Source organism: Lineus longissimus, chromosome 1 (genome assembly GCF_910592395.1).
Source record: "Lineus longissimus chromosome 1, tnLinLong1.2, whole genome shotgun sequence".
Classification (NCBI taxonomy): domain Eukaryota; kingdom Metazoa; phylum Nemertea; class Pilidiophora; order Heteronemertea; family Lineidae; genus Lineus; species Lineus longissimus.
The window spans coordinates 428,854-443,013 of record NC_088308.1 but is presented as its reverse complement, the minus strand read 5'-3'; the positions used below and the strand labels follow the sequence as shown (position 1 = coordinate 443,013).

General features: G+C 40.5%; 1 protein-coding gene across 2 annotated transcripts in view; it reads left to right on the top strand.

Annotated features, from left to right (window-relative positions):
• The window catches only part of LOC135483258 (neuromedin-K receptor-like), a 130,576-nt gene that overhangs the window by 58,998 nt on the left and 57,418 nt on the right, over window positions 1–14,160 (top strand). Inside the window, exon 1 of one of the 2 annotated variants that reach the window (XM_064763976.1) lies at window positions 8,706–9,298. The exons of the other annotated variant lie outside the window; for it this stretch is intronic. The gene's annotated coding sequence lies outside the window, so the exon portion shown is untranslated. Of the gene's footprint in view, window positions 1–8,705; window positions 9,299–14,160 lie in introns of those variants that run through there. 2 annotated transcript variants of the gene reach the window in all.

Genomic DNA, 14,160 nt, shown 5'->3' with positions numbered 1-14,160 from the left:
ATCGACCCTCTCGTCAATTAGCAGTAGAGTCTAATGTGATTGAAAATAGATGAAGACGACGCCGCTCTTTGGAGGTTCGTGTGTTCGTCATACGTAGTTGTCGCATGCCGAGTGGTGTTTTCGCAAACTACGTTTAGCTTTCTTTCCTTTACTGTGCTCTGAAGCCTGATAATGCTGCCGGCAGAGCAGTTTCCGCTCGTTTTCTCAACTGTAGCTTAAACATTGTCGGAAGAAAATTTGAAGGAACGTCATGGAGGGCACTGAGTTCATAAACCAAATAAAATACGAATGAAAAACATCAAAGAACATTTTTCGAAAGAAATGTCACGTCTAATGCTATAACTTTACTACTAGAATATTGAACTTTACTGGCAGCGATGATGTATTTAGCAGCAATGCCCTTGACGTTCTGTTCATCCTCCAACAATTGATTGCAAAAATTACGAAGCCAATTTATGGGTGTCTATAAACCGAAGACCAAAGACCGAAGACCGAAGATCGAAGATGGAAGACCCCCCCAAAACTATAAAACGAAGATCCCCCCAACTATAAAAGGAAGACCCTGATGTCAACTATAAAACGAAGATCCCCCAACTATAAAAGGAAGACCCTGATGTCAACTATAAAACGAAGATCCCCCATCTATAAAAGGAAGACCCTAATGTCAACTATAAAACGAAGATCCCCCCAACTATAAAAGGAAGACCCTAATGTCAACTATAAAACGAAGATCCCCCCATCTATAAAAGGAAGACCCTAATGTCAACTATAAAACGAAGATCCCCCATCTATAAAAGGAAGACCCTAATGTCAACTATAAAACGAAGATCCCCCCATCTATAAAAGGAAGACCCTAATGTCAACTATAAAACGAAGATCCCCATCTATAAAAGGAAGACCCTAATGTCAACTATAAAACGAAGATCCCCCCCATCTATAAAAGGAAGACCCTAATGTCAACTATAAAACGAAGATCCCCCCATCTATAAAAGGAAGACCCTGGTGGTTTTAGACCCTCAAGTTCAGTTACTGCAGACTTGCACGTCATAACACGTGACTGAGCATCTGTATTTCAACAAGCAAGCTAGCCTGAGTGCGGCGTAGTGACATAGGAGATCAGATCATTCAGGTAAATTCCGGATTTTCCTAACACTGCATTTGAGTTGGCGACCGACCTGCCAGTCTCGACCCATGATGGTGGAGCCTAACCCCTGGGGACGAGATTCTAAATTACCAAGTCACCCAGAGCAGGGAAACATTGAAACTGTTAATTTTGGTAATTTAAAAGCCATGTTTGAAAACTGATAAAGGGAATCCTGAAAATCAATGTCAATGAAAACTAGCAGGCAAGTGCCATGTAGACATCGCCTGCACGTGCACGTTTGGATTGTTTTTCTGTATGTAGGACCAATTCCATATTGGCCGTGTGATCAACTAACCTGCTGGGAGCCTATGACGATACACACACATGCACATAGAAACAGCTTCTGGACGAAGCTGAGGGCTGGCTATGATGAGTACAGTGAGAAACTAGGTCATATTGGAGCACGGCTGCATGGTAACAGGTACGGGGCTCCCCGCCTTATGTAAACTGTGCCACTAAGCTGCTAAGGCTAGACACGACTGGTGTAGTACGCGGTACACTTACTTTCTCAAATCATTAATGTAGCATGGACCGAAAATGAAAACAAACTGTGCAGTAACTGAACATGAGAATGAAAACCATCAGGGTCTTCCTTTTATAGATGGGGGGATCTTCGTTTTATAGTTGACATTAGGGTCTTCCTTTTATAGATGGGGGGATCTTCGTTTTATAGTTGACATTAGGGTCTTCCTTTTATAGATGGGGGGATCTTCGTTTTATAGTTGACATTAGGGTCTTCCTTTTATAGATGGGGGATCTTCGTTTTATAGTTGACATTAGGGTCTTCCTTTTATAGATGGGGGGGGGATCTTCGTTTTATAGTTGACATTAGGGTCTTCCTTTTATAGTTGGGGGGATCTTCGTTTTATAGTTGACATCAGGGTCTTCCTTTTATAGTTGGGGGGATCTTCGTTTTATAGTTGACATCAGGGTCTTCCTTTTATAGTTGGGGGGATCTTCGTTTTATAGTTGACATTAGGGTCTTCCTTTTATAGATGGGGGGATCTTCGTTTTATAGTTGACATTAGGGTCTTCCTTTTATAGATGGGGGGATCTTCGTTTTATAGTTGACATTAGGGTCTTCCTTTTATAGTTGGGGGATCTTCGTTTTATAGTTTTGGGTGGGTCTTCTATCTTCGATCTTCGGTCTTCGATCTTCGGTTTATAGACACCCGCCAATTTATTAATTGTTTTTAAAATTAGAATCATGAACTGAAATCTCATCAGTGCCAAATGAATTGGGCCTCTCTGTCACTTAATTTTGGCACGGAACATCCTTGCTGTCAAAGTCAGTACCTCAGCTTGATCTCAAGCATTTGGATGGTAGGATACCTAAAGGTGGCGCAGATCTTTACAAGTGGATGCCTCAAAATGTTGTCGAACTCAATAATGTAAACAATGATGACGACACGTTTCTGCCCTACAATGCATTGCAAGAGACTGACAGCACAACGAAGCCGCTGGTAACCCATTGTCGACTTATAATGTTAGGACATGTTAATATTTCATTTGATCCGAATCTTTCCAAGTGTATGTATACCTCAGCCTATCCAGACAAGATTCTTGTAAAATTTTAGTTACGATCTTATTTAGTTACGTGTACATAAAAGTGTGCACATGTTTCTAAAGTAATAAAGACACAGGTTTACGATGGAACATGAATTGTCATTCTCAAGCCTTGACAGCAGTAAGCGTCCTACAGCTGTTGTTTGTTACCTAATCCCCCACTCCGTTTTGCTCTCCTTATCACTTAACCAAGCAGCGTTACGAGAAAGGTTAATCCAGTGAAACCTTCTGGTGCAGATCACAGTGACGCAGATAGAATATTAACCTAATGCCATGGAGGGTCAAGCTTATTAACTCATGCAATTACTAAACAAAAAATAGCTGCCATCACTATCATTATCTCGGCCTTATCGGCTTTATGGTTGATTCATTGCCCTCAAATGGACGATTGCAAAGCCATAAAAAGGTATTCCGCACAGAGACAGGATGAGATTTTTGATATTTTTGACCACATTTTTTGGTGCATTTGCTATTGCGCCAGGCATACTCGGTCTATCGCTTTGTCCAAACATGATTGCAAAATTTCGCTCGCATCATCTACGTAATGATAACCGATCTGCTCTCTGTTTTCTTTGGTGAATTCTGGGATGATTCGTGACAACATATAAAGGTTTAAAACCACCAAAGTTCCCAGAGCGTTTGGTGAGATAAGACCAAATGTACCAAAGACAGAGTCGCCCTCAAAACCAGATTCTGAAATCTATGATATACGCAATGAACTAAGAAGCACATACAGGCTCATGGATATAAAAACAAATTAGGTGTAGCCGTTGCATCTATTTAACAAATACGTTGTTTGTCATTAAATTCTCCTGGCTGACCTTTTCAATGAGCAACTTTCGTCATGATATCTTGAAGAACCATCGTTAGTGAAAAATGGCGTAATGTTAACTTCCAATTAACTAACGAGGTAGCGCCCAACTGCCCGTAACATTATTGCAGTTTCTTGTGACAAGGAGCGTAGTCGATTTTCGAGGGTCGTCTTCGGAATATAACTATTCTACTATCGCTTAAACCTATTTATTCCGATTTTGGGGAAACTGATTGCCAACCTCGATAAGATCGATATGAAGACATCGATAAGAATATCAAGTCGATGACACTACATCTTAAGGTACACGCGTGTGTAATTCTAATTCAAACTGATACTGTATTGTGAGTGCAGGTGGCTTCATTTACAGATAAATCGATGGTCTCGTCATAGAAAGGCACGGATAACACCCTGGCCGCACCGATAAGGTTAGAATTTATCGTTTCCCGCAGGTCCGCTGACGAACATTCACTGAATTTAAGCAAGGATGGGACCTTTATATGATTTCCGCGTGGTACTGATCCTTAACACCATTGTTCAGCTCATATTGTTCTCACAACCGAAACATGGAGGTTCTTGGTTGGAATCACCTTCACTGGCCGGTGATGGAGGAATTATTGTAAACTCGTGGTGAAATACGCGGATGTCAACTCGATATGAGTTTGACTTCCGCGGATTGTGCCTGTATGGGGCAACGTTAAAGCAAGCCTCAGAATCGAGTAGCCTATGCCTAGCTGACTGAAACATTCACAATCCAAGGACAATATATTTTTCCTACCCAACCTAATACATTTCAGATTCAAAAATCTCATCAAACTGTGGTGAAAGAACCACCGATATCTATTGTTATTCTCATCGTCTCGGTTTCTGGTAAATTGATGCGTGTCATGGGTGTAGTTCGCGCCGAGATGTGCAGACACAATATAATGATACAATCATTCAGAGGATCTGATGAAATTTAGATCGATGAACAAGAAACATACAAATAGATGGGAAATCCGAAGATGGAAATATCTCGTTGTCGTCGATGTGTCGTCCAACAGAACTTCCGCATGACGTTGCAAGTTGTATCAACATCATAGATTAGTATTTACATTCAGCTGAGGAAAGGCTCCTGAAGTGCCACTCTTGGTGATTGTACACTTCGATGAAAGCCACTACCGACGTTGTTGATTGTCACAAAAGCAATAACGTTGATATTGCAGACTCATCTCTTTCTTGCGCAGATTGGTAAACATTACCCGCGCTGCCGCCTAGAATCTGACAGTGCAACTAAACCCACACATCACGATCCCTGCCCATATATGTATATCAGTCTCTGAGAATATCTCTGGGGTAATCGTTGGTCATTCGATGTTTGAGATGCGCTCGGCAACAAGTGCACACTAACGCAATACGATCAATATCTAGTACTTACATGAAGTGAAATTCGCAGTTAATGAGAGGAAGATAAATGGGCCTAAAACCTGTTGATATTGATGAACCAGTTAAACATACTACAACTACTTGAAAAAAAAAACAGTACTTTTAGTGGCGCACAGTTATAACTTTGCTATATTTGGTCCTATGAAGGAGATCATTCAAACGCGAAGCATGCCGAGCCAGCGTTGATCAATCGATTCGCCTTGCTCCATATGTGCTTGTTGAGTATCACATTCGCTTAGTTCTGGTCGTTATCACATCACGTCGCCGATGACAACAAGGCTTCACTTCCGAGCCAATAGTTAGTGCGATAAGATAGTGAAGAGGAGTGGAGTGGGAACTATCCAGTAGTACTTAAGCTGGAAGCTTGATGGGAAGCTTTGTTAAGAGCTTACTGCTAGCCATGCTGTACATATGGTGAACCTACTGACATTGCTTCTTTGCTAACATGAATGTAGCCTCCTGGACCATGTGGTCAATATTAATGTTGGCCAATCTAGTATACCTGGTGCAAGAAAGTCATAAAAAACATGACAAAGTAAAGGCTAAAAACTTTTTTTAAAGAGTTCTCCAACTTAACACTTGAGAGTTTGTGTCCAATCAAAGAAATAACTGCTCTGATTGAGAAGTGTTTCTTGAGTGGCCATGTGGCTCAGTTTAAAACTGCCTAAGGCACATTTGTTTGATTTAGTCATAAGGTAGGTCCCAAGCTTGACTTAGGCAGTTATTCCATTGACCTTCCTACAAACTAGGAGAAGAGACATAGAGTTAAGCACTTTTACCACAGGTGACTCTTGTGGTAAAGAGCTGACTTAGGCGAAAATATCAATTTGGTAAAACAATGACTTTGGTATTTATTTTATGAGGGTGACGATATAGGAACATTATAAATCAACTGTCATTTGCACTTTGAAAAACATATTACATCTAAACAATACTTGAACAACATCACTGTTAGTCTTTGAAGGGATATTCATATGAAAGGTGTTGGAGGACACCCAACATCAAAGTCAATGTGATCAAAAGATAACATTGCTTTTTTCCCACCTGTTGACCTTTTTTTCACAGAAAATCAGAAAGTTCAATTTGATTTGCGTCATTTGGCCTTTGGGCAGTATGCTGTGAAGGTTACGAGAATGAAGTGAATAAACCATAATGAATGATATGACTGTCTACATTGTTAAGTCGCCTTGTCAGTGGAGTGTATATTTCTTCAGCAGATTTCTGAAGCACGACCTTTTTATACAATGTACAATATGAGTTAATTGAAAAAGAACGCGTGGGCAAGCCGGAGATGTCCGATATTACCTTTTTAGTAATGGAGCTTTTTTATCATAATACAACTCCCTATGTTTTATCAGACTAATTTCGAAACAGACATATGTCGGTTGCTTCTTGGTTGAAATCTTTTCGATTTAGCAACAGTGTCAGCTACAAAGTGTGCCCGCCCACACGTTATTCGATGACGCATTATAACGAAAGTTGAAAGAAACACATAATCCGAGGTCATATACTCGATAAGAAAAATGTCTTCTGAATATTTAATATCTCTGGTCCACTGACGCCTTACACCTGTATACTATCTACCCGCAAGAAGAACATCGATATTGGCAGAGATCAAGATCATTTTGGCTGAGGTCGACACGCGGAAAAAAAATTTAAAAATCAAGATTTTGTAACAGGGAAAAACACTGAAGTGATATGAAGCTGTGCTATGATGATGATGATGATGGTGAATATCTCGTGCATGATGTTGAACCTGACCCAGGCTTATCACCGAGCTCTCCAGCTTGACAGTCTGACAAGGTCATGGGCTCCAATGTCGCCAAGTGAATGATGAACTGCCTTAGCGTACTCCAATATGTCCACGCTAGCCTTAATCAATATTCCAGCATCCGTCTCTCACGTCCCTGACCATGTTGACCTTGTTCATGTATTAAGTAGTTTAATCTGCCAGTAATTGCTGGTATTAGTTTCTGATAACAGAAGCAATGATTAATAACCTTGATAAGATCAGGATTGAGCGGTTTTTAATATCCCACCACCATGGCCACAGATTCCTTCGTACCCTGGTGACCACGTAAGCCAGGACACGGCCGAATACCTTTTCCCCGAGGGCATAGTCAGCTTGTTCCCGTAACTTTATCAAATACGATCAGTCACCTACCACTTGCAGCTAAGTGGCGTGGCGTTGACATTAGCACAGGCAAGGAGCTAATCGACAAACTACCTACTACCCTCACCTTGGTCATCTTTGTCATATTTGTCTCTTGTATTGATATTTTTGGGAAAGGCCTAAGGAGGGTAGCAGACTTGCGTTCCATCCGGTATGGCATATACGAAGCCGTTTATTGTTAGATGTAAGATAATAAAAGGTTCCATATAACCACTGTCTCACACTAGATACTCATAAAATGTTGTGCGTCTCCTCCTGCTAACCAGGACATGGTGTAAACATGACGTGTCTCGACGACCTTACCATCAGCATCTCATGTCCCTTTATGTGAGACTGCATATTAGTCCGCCGAGGCTGACGAAATGAGCTGACATTCGTAGAGTGGCGCCAAGCCAGTCTACTGCACATTTCCATTCGCACGTGACGATTCGATGTGCTATGATCATTGTTGGCCATGAGATGAAACCGGCGAATAGATTTGACAAGTTTGATTGTCACCCAGTAGGCAATAATCTTGCAAAGACTCCCAGTCTGATTTACCACACACTTGCAGGTGTCACTATTGGTAATCATTATTAACATTCGTGATTTATTAATATGCCAAACACTTTCTAACTACTACTAATTAACAAATTTGACATCGAGAAAACTCCTTCCCAAAATGTTTATGTGGTTGAGGCAATCCTGGACGATTGATCCGTTTTCTCGATGTTTGTTAAGCAGTTGCATGCATTCTGTTAATTTTTGCCTGAAATGTCATTGAAGTGGGGAATTATGAAGAGCATGGGTTGTAGGTCACATCGTGTGATTCAATAGGAACTATGTATTTCAAGTTTAATGTCAGAGACGAAACAGTTAAAACGTTTGCAATATCGTCGTCTTTGTTACTCCAAACCTGTTCAGAGCTGATCACAAAGCGCTGCTCTCAGGCTGTAAAACACCAGTTTGGATGCCTTGGATGCTTTGGAGGACCACGCCCTTTGTGGATCAAGCAAATTAAAAGTAGGCATATCATGTCTCTTGGATACATTGAGTGAATCCTGCCAGAATTAAAGATGATCAGCACCTACCCAATCAATACGCAACTCGATCAATGTCCAGAGGTGCCGCTTTAAAAAGAGAACAGTTTCAACCTGTTTGACTATGTACTGCTCTTAACCGGTGAGGCAAGAACTTGCTGGTTCTGATGCAGAATAATAAAGTTTAAAGAATATGTTCTAGACACTCAATGCACAGCGACACTCATTCAGAGGCTGCATGCTTCAGTGTTTTCATGCCATTTATATCAGCAGAACTCAAAAATACACTATTCAAGTTATCATAGTGCCACATAACCTTTTCTTGTCGTGACATTTTTGCGTCTTTGTTAAGGATGTAGGCAGTGGATGCCTTAGAAGTTTTGCCGTCTTATAGAAATGATAAGAGTCCCATTATGCAAACAGAGAATGCAACTGCAGTGATTAATGTTAGATCGAGTCATGTTTTCACTCGCAATGCAGTCGCTGGTGATTGTTACAGATACCGCGGAAGCGACTCAAACGAAAAACTGACGTCTGGCAGGGCAAGGAGAAAGCGACGTCAGCGGTTGTCGGGAGAGGCGAGCTCCGACCACGTGCGCTCCTAGTCATCCTCAATGGAAATCCTTGGCTCTTAATGGCATCATGTCATAATTTTCTATTCAATGTCGGTGCTAGGTACATCAACTCCATGGTGTAATGTGATCTTCACTTAAAAACAAATAAAAGGATTTTAAACAGGGAACAGCGGATATTGATTGTAACAACTGGAAAGTGTTCTGCTATTGTAACAACTGGAAAGTGTTCTTCTATTGTAACAACTGGAAAGTGTTCTTCTATTGTAACAACTGGAAAGTGTTCTTCTATTGTAACAACTGGAAAGTGTTCTTCTATTGTAACAACTGGAAAGTGTTTTGCTGATGAAAAAAATCGTGATATTTTTGGCCGCTTCATTGGTTTCGAATTCGAAACAATCAGCTTTCTAAAGTTTCGAACTGTGAAGTTTTGTATTACAGGAAGGATTTCATGTCGCTGATGCAGCCCCATGTCAGCTGAAATGCAGAGGTGTTGCACATGTTATATCGATTTGTGATTGTTGTTTTGGAATACTTTGCTTCGAAAGGATTCTAGTGTGTTTTCATTTTGAAGGATATGGCATACAGGTTTGTAAACATGGCACGACGATTTCTTCATTTCAAATTCATTTACTAGTATGTTTTGCCTTTATCATTAGGAATAAGTGTAGGAATATTGTTAGTGTGCTGGTAGCTAGGCATCGATTGAATAAGCTAGGCCTTATAACTAAAGTAGGTAGTTCTTTAGATGTGCCCAATGCAGGTAGTGGTGCCAAAACATTATTTCAATTTTTTTTCACATTGATATGTGATCTAACTCCAGTGCAGTATGTACTTTCCTGAAGGTAAACTAAACACCTAGGTTTACAACCCTTGCAAGCAGGAATGCAATTCATCTCAGCAAGTTCGGGTTCTGTTTTCATTTTGTTAACAGATCCGTTTACAAAATGCTAAGGTAGACAAAAAAAGATACTTTAGCAGCTCTACAGAAATGTTAGGTGCTAAATCGCGGCCGAGATCGTTTCAAACACCTGTCGGTTACCACATACTCAGTCTAGCAAATATTTACTTGATTTATAGGTTTTCAAAACATAGAGGTCCTGTAAAATCTCCTCTTTCTCATTTACTCTCCTCTCTTTTTATGTTGATATTACAACATCAGACATGTTTTATAAGAACTGCATCAAATGTTTTGCAAGAAATAGGTCTCATTGTTACATAGAACTCGGCAGGTGACTGTATTATACCTTTCTGTGACCTTGTTCAAGACAAGGTCTGAAATAAGAGAGCATGATTGTGTGAATAACCCAGTTGTTATTGTATGATATGAAGGTATGAATCGAGCCATCACTTTAGTCAGCCTTAGTCGAAACTCAATGTCACATAAAACTCTTATAGATAGGTAAATACATGTAGATAGATAGATATTTATTAACCCCCAAATTTAGGGAAGATTAAAAATTCAGTGCAAGACAGTTTAAATACATAAAATCGATCAGTCATGTATAAGATATGAGTAAAAACAATCTAGAAATTAACTTTTAGCAGCTGGCATGCCATGTGGTGGGTGTCGGATCCCGGAGTGCAATAGTCGGGGCAAACATCAATAAGCCTTTGCAGGCCAGGCACAGTGGCACCTAAAAGGGTTACATCATCTCCATAGGCAAATGAGTTGTACAGCGAATCACCGAATCAGAGCCCATCGCTCATGTTAGCCAAGGTACCAAGAAGACCATCTCGAAAAATATTGAACAGCATAGGGGACAACACACTGCCCTGCCTGATCCCCCTCGACACGGCCGTCTTAACCAACCAGCTGTGGTAGCCTGGGGATATAATAATAATAATGATAATACTTAATTGACCTCCATAACAGAAGAATACAAAACGTGTACAGACAATAAAAGAATACAAACTGCTTACTACAGAGACTGGATAAAACATTACATTGCATCTTACTAATAAAATACCACCGTAATTAAAACACTGCATGGAACTGGTAAGTTACTCTGATTCCAGAGATATTGAGACCAATGGGTGAAAGCCAAGGCACATTTTAGCAACCCATAATGGACGGAGCTAACATCGAGTCATCTCGTGACGAACACGACTAACCTAAGTGGTGGTCCTCATAATACAATGATTCTCCGTACGAATCGTACGTATTATCCTCGGGCCTTTTAGCTATTCAACGTAATATGCTTCCTTCAGTCATTAACAGGTAGTTCATTAACACTTTTTAGTGTATCAGAGTGCCACTTCTGGTAATTGGAAAATTAATGAAGAGACGAGCTGACTGATCAGCGGAGTTAACTATGTCCTACACAATTCCAATTTCAATCGTTACGAGTGGCGTGCTTGGATTGTGTGTACAGATTATGTGTATATTGGCGATCTGTCAGAATCATTTGCTCGGCCATAGTCAGAACATTCTACTCTGTCATCGATAAGTAAATAGCACTGACATTCGAAACCCACAAACGACCAGGGAAGTTTTTAACTTTTCCCTTGCATACGACATTGGTCAGTGTGAATGATCGAGTGACCCTTTAGTAAAATCCGGGAGGCATTCGTGTTATCTCGACTCTATCTTTATCCAAGGTGCTCAGCAGTCCTTGCACAAATGAACATGACCTTCTATAAAAACATCGCATAATACCATTATTATAGGGCACCAGCCTGATATTGAGCAAACCATTCATTTGCGGAGATGGTTCTGTCTCTCCTGTTACCGCTGCTCCGTTTTTTTCTATAACCCGAATGTACTTATTTCCGAACACTTAAGGCAATGGGTGGGATTCTAAGCAAAGATATTCGTTTCCTGCGGGTAATTCTTACCTGTTGCAACCAATCAGTAAAATAATTGAGTTGTTTGACTTCTGACACCCTTTTTAGTAGAGCTGGCGAGAAGTGCTCTCGATAAGCATACATTTAGTCGAATGGGTGGGGAGCAAGGCGAATGACGACTTTGTTATTAGCAGACAAGTTATAAGACCGGGCTGATAGCAAGGTGAAGAAACGCCCGTAAGCCGAGACGCCGACCCACTGGACTCGGCGACAGAAGCTGCAAAGATAACGAAAAATATCATATGATGTTCAATTCGAAACTTGCTTCATCTTCAGCAGAGTTGAATGTTTACATTGCCTATTGTTGTGAATGGTCACCTGTTCACAGCCAGAAGTGGACACTGGTTTTACCAAACAAGTACTTCATGGTACAATACTATATTTCGGTGACATGTTATGTGGAGAAATCAATTATATCGTTAAGTAGATTTCAACAATGTACACCATCTGTACTGTCAAGCACTCAAACGAGTGCATACAAGAGGCCCTGTCGTAAACGTCCTACACCAGTTGCTGTTCTAGAAAACTGATTTGAAGGCTACGAATGACAAGCGACGCTTTCCCGATACGGTTTGTTTCTACAAACGAGGCCTGTGATAAAAAGCGTAATTGCCAGATGGCACTGGGACTTAACATGATTTTCACTCTCGACCTTCTTTTACTCAAGGTAGTAATCGAGGATCACTCAATGTCTGCCAATTCTCAAACGCACCAAGTTCCAATTGCGAACATCTGATTGGTTCTCACAATAACGACGTCATTAAACATGATAATGACCTTACTCTGTTGTGGTAGCTTAGAGGTCACGTGTAATCTGTGCCAAAATATCACCTTTCGTACCAATCAAACTTCCGTTGGCACACACTCGCATAATTGGCCACATGGCTGTAAAAAGAATGACATGGAATATTTGATCCAACACTGAATTTCGCAATTATATTCGTGTTCAGTTTATAAAAATGGACGATCTAGTGGATATTGGCAAACGCCATTTAATTTCATTGCAGATAAGACCCCCCCCCCCCCCACCTCAGTTGCTTCCGAATCGTATTCCATATAGGAAATAAATGAATTGGTGGAATTAGGGATCTCATTGCTTTTCAAAGGTGCAAGTAAAAATAACAAGCCCACCAGCAAGAATGATCATCCCTAACGGAACTGAAATACTGAACGGTGATTAAACCTGTCCTGAGTTTGAAATAGGCTCGATCATCCACTGAGTGTATAGTGAACATCTGGACAAGTGTCTATATCTTGAGCAATTTGGTATGAAGAGTTTAACTAATGAGCTTATGAGCTGAGGCTGACATTTAGTGGTCTACTTCATTCACTGGAGCTTGATGTTGCACCAGCTAATCCCGTAAAATGTTTGAATCTTTACGAAGATAGATGCCTGCATTGCTCCAAGATCAAGTACTGAGATAGGGATTACGAAGCAGTCGTATCACTGACTGGATACTATCATGAGTTATGTTTGTTTGACTTTTCATGTTTGTACTAACCAAGCCGTCAGGATACATTTCAGCTTACAAAGCGACAACTCCCTATACAAAATATGTACGATGAGAATATATTTGGGAGTATCAAAAACCACCATTTTTCTCTTTCTTTGATCTAGCCACAGATTACAGGCATAGATTCATACCACCCGCAATCAAACATACCCGAATAGACCAGCCATTGATACCGACCGGTCAAAGTCAGATTAATCACAGCAGAAAACGTATAATTATTTCGCGAAGAAGACCAGTAATCATGGTGCTAGGCGCTCACAAAATGTTACTTTCGAAGCCGGTAAAGGAAATTGACAACTAAGACTGCCATGATCAGCCATTGTTAGATACCTGGATGGATCATTGTTGTTGCTGGGTGTCATTGAGTTGCTAGGATTTGGCTTATATGAGGACTTGGTTGGATGAATGAAGAGAATGGAAGACGAACATGAGATGAGAGTGTAAATACCTGATCTTAATTCAGCTTAAATTTTAAGGGTCCACAATCGGCTTGTTGAAAGCGATTTGTAAATGAACAATTGTAAAAGGAAGTAGACTAACTCCAACTTGCAGTTTTAATTTTGCGTTCGCTTTATTTTGTTCTCATCCAAACCGCAGGCAGTGAAATGAAAGTATTGACGAGCGGCATCATATTAACTCTAGCATTACACAATTTGGCAAAGGTCAGTAATGAGATTCTGTAATTGATTCGCTAAAAGGAAACTGGGATAACAAAGCAGATGGATACCTCACTTTAGAATCTCCATCCGCTGAAAGACACACATTGACTTATCCATTTCATGAACCATCTCAAATCATGGTTGCATTACCTCACTGATTTGTCAAGTATTGTCCCTTTGCGTACCAGACAAGGTAGCTTTGAAATTGACATTCCTTGATAATAGCCCGAGTTCAAAGTCAGATCAGTCATTGAAAGCATAATTATCTGGTCAAATAGAGATGTGATCATGACGTATGGGGTCCAGAGAGGATTACCCCGATGAGAAATCGGATACCATATCTTTGATGTGCTGGTGGACTTTTCTGTTGTGGGCTAAGATGATTCATGAGTTCCGATCACTACTACTGGTCTCCAGAGTGTCGATAAAG